At 39.3% G+C, this 7,532-nt stretch overlaps 1 non-coding gene and 1 pseudogene across 1 annotated transcript; one reads left to right on the top strand and one right to left on the bottom strand.

Moving 5' to 3' along the window:
• The first annotated feature begins 1,099 nt into the window (after positions 1 to 1,099).
• On the top strand, positions 1,100 to 1,206 carry LOC111724236. Its single transcript, XR_002772567.1, has one exon. It is a non-coding gene; the product is annotated as a U6 spliceosomal RNA (small nuclear RNA).
• A 5,148-nt stretch (positions 1,207 to 6,354) lies between these two features.
• On the bottom strand, positions 6,355 to 6,860 carry LOC111724172 (annotated as a pseudogene).
• Between the last annotated feature and the right edge of the window lie 672 nt (positions 6,861 to 7,532).

The raw sequence follows: 7,532 nt of genomic DNA, 5'->3' as shown, positions 1-7,532 counted from the left end.
CCAGAACTGACTGCTATTCACCTCCTGTCATGTTGATTTCCAGGCTTTTCTTTGGTTTTAAAAACCCCCGTTTTTGGTAAAAAATGATGCATGCCTATTATAAAAATGGAAAGGATACAGAAAATCATTAAGTCAAATGTAACTAAAGAAACCCAATTCCCAAATCCAGGAATAACTATTGCTTATCTTAGGTTAAAATGATCATACATATCCTTCTATACATAAATACAGAAAAAAGAACAGACAGATAAATAAAGAGAGGGAAGAAGAAAAGTCTATTAACAAAAGTGAGCTTATCCTTCTGTACGCACTTGTCATTAAAAAGTATTAATCATAAATTTACTTTGATTTTCCAGAGGTAAAAGAAACTACAGTGAAATCGAAGGAACTGTTGAACTTCAAATAAACATTTCCTCACTTTTTAAAAAGATATTTCTGAGGTTAAGAGATGAGTTTATTGAAAACCTGAGAGGAGTGGAGTCTTTTTTAAGCTACTCATTTTCAGAGGGACAGGTTGTCTTCACTTCTTGCCATTTGCCATGAGAGATAAAGACTTTCAGATTCTCCCTTTTCCTCCTATTCTCGTCCTGTTCTTCCTCACATTTATAGTTATATTATTATGTTTGTATCATCCAACACTTTGTTCTTTAACCATAATTCATATGGATTCAACATTCACCACCAGTGTTTACTAGAACGTCTACATTCCTGAGTTCCCTGTTTTGATTCGTACCTTCAGTGGCTTTACTTGCATGTACTGTAGTTTCTTTCAAGAAGTTCTTACAAGTGCTCCGAGTGCTACGTTCTTCAGTGTGTTTCTTATTATAATAAGAATATTTAACACGAGATCTCTTAACAGATTTTTAAGTGCATGATACAGTCTGTCAACCATTGGTACAACATTGTACAGCAGATCTCAAGAATTTAACTGAAACTTTATACCATTGAGTAGCAACTCTTCCTTCTTTCCTCCCTCCAGCTCCTGGCAACAACCATTCTACTCTCTGCTTCTTCATGTTTGATGGTTGTATATGCCGCATGTAAGTGGTATCAGGTGGTATTTGTGAATGACTTACTTCCCTTAACATAATGGTCTCCAGTGCTCACTTCGGCAGCACACATACTAAAATTGGAACGATACAGAGAAGATTAGCATAGCCCCTGTGCAAGGATGACATGCAAATTCGTGAAGCGTTCCATATTTTTAAAAAAGTGTAGGGAAAACTCTTGAAGAAATAGGCCTGGGCGAAAATTTTATGAGGAGGACCCTCCGGGCAATTGAAGCAACATCATAAATATAGTACTGGGACCTCCTCAAATTAAAAAGCTTCTGCACAGCCAAAAACACAGTAAGAAAAGTAAGTAGACAACCCTCAGAATGGGAAAAGATATTTGCTGGTTATGCTTCTGACAAAGGTCTTATAACCAGAATCCACAGAGAACTCAAGCAAGAAGAGAACAAGTGATCCCATCACAGGGTGGACAAGAGACTTAAAGAGAAACTTCTCTGAAGAAGACAGACGCATGGCCTACAGACATATGAAAAAATGCTCACCATCCTTAATCATCAGAGAAATGCAAATCAAAACCACTCTGAGATATCATCTAACGCCAGTTAGATTAGCCCATATCACAAAATCCCAAAATCACAGATGCTGGCGGGGTTGTGGAGAAAAGGGAACACTACTACACTGCTGGTGGGATGCAAACTAATACGTCCCTTTTGGAAAACCATATGGAGAACACTCAGAGATCTATATATAGATCTACCATTTGATCCTGTAATTCCTCTGTTAGGTATATACCAAGAAGACCATAAATCACACTATAATACAGATATCTATATCAGAATGTTCATTGCAGCCCAATTCACAATCGCTAGGTCATGGAAGAAGCCCAAGTGCCCATCAACCCATGAATGGATCAATAAATTGTGGTATATGTGCACCATGGAATACTATACAGCCACAAAGAAAGATGGAGACCTTGCCTCCTTCATGTTTACATGGATGGAGCTGGAAAATGTCCTCCTTAGCAAAGTGTCTCAAGAATGGAAGAAAAAGTATCCAATGTACTCAACACTATTATGAAACTAATTGTTAGCTATCTTAGGAAAGCTACAATCCAAATGGAGCCCTAGACTACAGGTAAGGGGAGGAGGGGGAGGATGGGTGAAGAGAATGATATTGTGGGGATCACGCCTATAATTTATCCTATTTGGGTACAGGTGAATTTATCTAAAGGCTGAATATAAATGTCTTAACATAACAATTATGAGAAAGACATGATGGCTATGTTAGTCACTTGGAGGAGAGCTTTCCAAACTGCATATAGAAGTAACACACTGTATCCTATAAGAGAATTAATGTACACAATTATGATCTAATAAAAAAAATTTTAAAAAAACAATTATGAGAAAGACATGATGGCTATGTTAGCCAGTTGGATGAGAGTTTTTCAAACTGTATATGGAAGCAACACACATATCCTATGATAGAATTAATGTACACAATTATGATCTAATAAAAAAATTTTAAAAAAAAGACATGAACAGGCAATTCAAAAGAAACGTATGTAAAACAGAGTCACCTAATTGGTTACTAAAATAAATGCATATTAAAAGAAAAAAATAATAATAATGGTCTCCAGGTTCTTCCATGTTGTCACATATCTTCTTTAAGGCTGAATAATATTCCATTGTTTGTATAGCTCACATTTCCTTTATCCATTCATATGTTGATGGACATTCAGGTTTTGTTTTTTTTTTTTCACAACTTGGTTATTATGAATAGTCCTGCAATGAACATGAGAACACTAATATTTCTTCAAGGTCCTGATTTCAATTCTTTTAAATAGATACCTAGAAGTGGAACTGCTAAATCATACGGTTCTATTTTTAATTTTTTGGAGCAATCTCCATGCTACTTTCCCTCGTGGCTGCACCAGTTTGCATTCCCACCGACAGTATACAAGGGTGGGTTGTGCAGACTCAGTTTTGTCTTCAATTCCAATCAAACTGTCTGTGTTATTTCCTTTACTACTTCAGAGACACCCAATGTTTTTATGTTGAATTTTATTTTTGTCTTTTACACCTATTCGCTTCAATTTAGTTGTTGTCTTTTTAATTACACTAAGATTGTCCCAGGCCTTTCTTCTACGTTAATAATTCAAATTTCAACAATGTTTAAATTGTGTTCTTTGTTGTTACCAATTATAAGTTTAACAGTGATATCATCAGGTTCTTTGATCTAATTCCATAGTGCATCTATAACTCCTTCTGTTATTGTTTTATTATCTTTGTGTTGTTTTTTTTTTTTTTTGAGACAGGGTCTCAAGCTGTTAGAGTGCTATGGCATCATAGCTCACAGCAACCTCCAACTCTTGGGCTCAAGTGATCCTCTTGCTTCAGTTTTTCTATGTTTAGCTTTTTACTCAGGCTGGTCTTAAATCCATGAGCTCAAGCAATCCACCCTCCTCAGCCTCCCAGAGTGCTAGGATTACAGGCGTGAACCAGCACACCCCACCAACCTTTGAGCTCTTGATTATTACTATATTTGTATTCATAAAATCAGATTGTTCTAAAACTAAAGTGATTGTAAGCATTTCTTCTGTTCTCTGAATTATATTTTCTTCTAAAACAGAGTTTGTTATATTCTTCTTGCTTGCTTGCTTGGTTTGGGGTTTTATTTTTTGATATTGTTGTTTCTTAACTCTAGTAGGTTTGCACGCTGCCATCCTGTCCATTTGGACTTTACTCTGTGCCCAACAGCCCTGTGTGGACTTTCTATCTGGTGTGATTTAGTGGGCTGACTTCTGGGCTCTCTTCCCACTGCATTGGAAACCAGTTTGGTTTCCTGACAGAGATGCAGCTACAAGAACTCACCAGAGAAAGTAAGCAGAGCAGATTTGGTTGGAAAACTTAATACTGCTCACTCTTACAACATTTTGCTATCTGTGCAGCACAGAGGATGGCCCTACCTAATGCAGATGGAGAAGGGTATGTCTCATTCCCATTGCTCAGTGACCTTGGGCTTCAGTAGGTTTCTCTGATTCCATGCCTGGCCATGGTGTGGCTATCACTCACTCACGTCTTCCAGTTTCATTTCCAGGATTCCTCAATCAGAAGAAGGAAAACATAAAGTTAGTTTACCCAGGTAGCTTCTTTCCAAATTTTGGACAGTGAGAATTCTGAGAATGTAATTGTCTAGCAGAGCATCCAAGCAAGACTGGGATTCTGTACTGTTCTAGCATATTCTGAGTACTTCCACAGTGGCCAGCGTTCTGGTTGTTTTTTTGTTTTGGGTTTTTTTGTTTGTTTGTTTGTTTAGTTTATTGTACTATGTTATGTCTCCTTCTCCATTTGGTTACTACTCATGTTCGGAGGAGATACTATTGCTTTATTTTATTATGTTGTGGGCAAAGGACACAGTTTTAGTCCAAAGTCTCACGTTTTTCTAGATGCCATTAAGTTATATAATGCACACCCATGGGCACCCAGGATTGTGAGCGATTTCTGACACAACCATACCTCCTTCCTGTCTCTCCCACTCAAGAATGTGCATATGAAAAGAAAGTAAGAGCAACCCACTCTTTCAGTAAATACCAGATGAATAACAACTCTACGGTGTGTGCTGGGTTGGACACTAAAACATAGTAATAAAAAGAACAGGGCAATCTGAGCCCTTATGAAACTTAGAGTATAGTGGAACAGATAGACATTAACAAAAAAAAATCACACAAATAACATAAAGTTAAAATAGTTTCAGTTTTGTAAGATGAAAAGATTTCTGTGGATGGATGATGGTGATGCTGGCACAATAACATGAGTACACTTAATGCTCTGACCTATACACTTAAAAATGGGTAAGACGGTAAATTTCGTTATGTCTATTTTACACACAACTTTTATAAAACGAGATTATTATGAGAGGGAGATAAATGGTGCTATGAAAGCATAGATGAGAGGAGGTCAGGAGACCCTTCCCTGAGGAAGAAATGATTGAGCTGAAATCCAAAGGAACAATGGGATGGAAGTTATTATAGGGATAACCTTGAAACTACTCCAACTTATAAGAAAGATAAATCATTCACAAATGCGGGTACTTTATTATTGGTATGGCAGGATAATATGTTTGAAATATTAACCAATATTTTTCCTTGTATGTGGCTTTCACCTTTCTACCCTTCTCCTCATGTCTGCCCCGAGCAGCTAGGTCAGCCAACAAGGAGAAGGGAGGCAGAGAGACACAGCAAGGAGAAAAACCAAACAGCCTTTAAGATTCCTTCTAGAGTTTGTTTTTTTCCAAAAGACAAGGAATTTAGGTAAAACTAAGAATTGGGGGTACAGGTTTTCAGAGAGAAGTTGTACTTAAAAGAATAAGGATCCCACCCACTCCTAGATTTTAAAAGATTTCCCAAGCTTGGGAAGCAATGAGATCATGGAAATTGGGGACAGGATATGCAAGAAGGGTTATCCTCAAATGGGTGTGCAAGCAGGAAAGATGCCCCATTCTCAGGGAAGAGCCCTGGGAGGCAGCAAGATCCAGAGAGGAAATGGCTGCCTGGTGTTTCTGGGACAGCTGGGCAGGGCCACATGTAGCCTCACAGAATGTGCAAGACTCCAGTGTGACACAGTAATTCCCATGCCTTCAAAGAGGCCAGGAAGTAGCAGAATGAGTTAATGAATCTGAAACTTATGGGAAAGAGGAAGACTGTCTCCTTGGTAACGTAGATGAATTAATAACCAAGAACCAGGTGAGCAATCAACCTCTCAATAGATGCCTCATGGCCAATGACACTGAGGGCTCCAAACACACACCAGTGTCTTTACACCACCTCTGTACCGGTCACACTACCTGCCCCTGAACAAGAGATATGAAAGTGACTAAGATGATGTTTCTGCCATCCTAACAGAATGATGGGACAAAATAAAATCAGAATGGCTCATGGAGGAGAAACGAGATATGGTTTTTGCTCTTTGAGTCCTATGCTGAGACTCACTGTAAAAGAAAATTTCCCCTGACGTACCCTTTCCAGTTCTTAATAATACACCTCTGTGTCATGGCATGAAGGTTCAGAAGCACTGGTACAAACCTTACCCTTGGGATATCATCCTGGCACTGTCCAGCTCACCAGTCCTGGGTGAGGGCCAGAGCTGGGCCTCTCCAACAAAGGGGTCTAGGAATATCTGCAGGCCAGCCCCTGGCGCAAGGCCCCACAGGCCCTGCTCTGTAGTGTCAGTCCCTTGCACTGCTCTCTTCTTGTTACTTTCCATTTGGGAACTTGACATATCTCATAGATTTCTCCTTTTATTTAAGCAAAAACTCTTAATTTTTAAGAAAAAGAGACAATTTTTCATTTTCCATTCTTGGCATAAATTTTAAATCTTTCCAGTGGAACACCTTCAGTGTCATGCAAAACTTGAACTTCTTCTATTTCTGGATAAAAAAAATCCGTTCACAAATGAGCTGTGTGATCCAGTCACCTTTCTTGACTTTAAACTGTTCTTTGCCAAAATTAAATAGTACAACACCAACACTTCCTCTATAAGCTTCATCTATGACGCCAGCTCCTACGTCTATAATGTGTTTTGCAGCCAAGCCAGAACATGGGGCTACTCTTCTGTAACACCCAGAAAGAAGAACTGTCTGGACATCTGTCTCCACAGTAGCTCTCTCCATAGGTGGTATTGTATAGTCATAGGCACTGTAGGGGTGGCAGCCTGCAGCCCAGGCGGACCCCCAGGATGGGACCCTGGTGTGCCGCAAGAGCTGGGCAAAGCGGAACTGGGTGCTGCCCTTCTCCTGGGTTCAGGCCCGCTTGCTGGGGGACAGGACGAGTGCCTCTTCTGAGCAGGGCATGGCAGAGCGAGGTGAGTGGACGGAAAGGGAAAGAGAGAACATAAGCTCTCTCACAGATTTCTTAAGGACAGTGACAAGTGACTCGCCTTTGGTCCCCTTTTTTGCAACCCCTTGGTGAATCCTAAGCACTTAAAAGAGGGGTACATTGTAAGTACCTAACAAATATTTGTTGAATGAAAGATCCCAATTTTGTATCCCCCAGCTAGTTTAATGGCTTGTACACAGTAAACAGAATAGAATTTAAACGAACTCCAAATGGCTGCTGGGAGGCCTGAATGTAACAGCTTGGCCAACTCTGCGTGAAATTCTGGATATATCCAAAGACAACCTAACGCTTTTAGATAACTTGGCCTAATTTTTAAGACTCAAAATTTCAAATCCAGCTGAGTCCTAATTTCAAAAATATTTTCAACATCTGGAATGTAGAATACTTAATTGTTCCTATAGATACCCAGTTGAATAGAAGCCTAGAGGTTAGAACCTGCCACTTTTAAAATATTAGACTAAGCTGTGTAGGCCTCTAAATGTGTTAAGATCACAAAACGAGACTAACGCTGTGTTCAATGCTGAGAGCCATCTGCCAGCGGAGAAAAGCAGGTTCCAAATAGTGTGGTTATGCTGCCCTCTCGTGGTAAAATGTGGCATTTGAAATTTCAGCAAAAAAATTTCCTA

The sequence above is a fragment of the Otolemur garnettii genome, unplaced genomic scaffold, assembly GCF_000181295.1.
Source record: "Otolemur garnettii isolate 467f Iridium unplaced genomic scaffold, OtoGar3 scaffold00020, whole genome shotgun sequence".
NCBI lineage: Eukaryota > Metazoa > Chordata > Mammalia > Primates > Galagidae > Otolemur > Otolemur garnettii.
The sequence above is the reverse complement of the archived record's forward strand: the minus strand, read 5'-3'. Positions and strand labels throughout refer to the sequence as shown.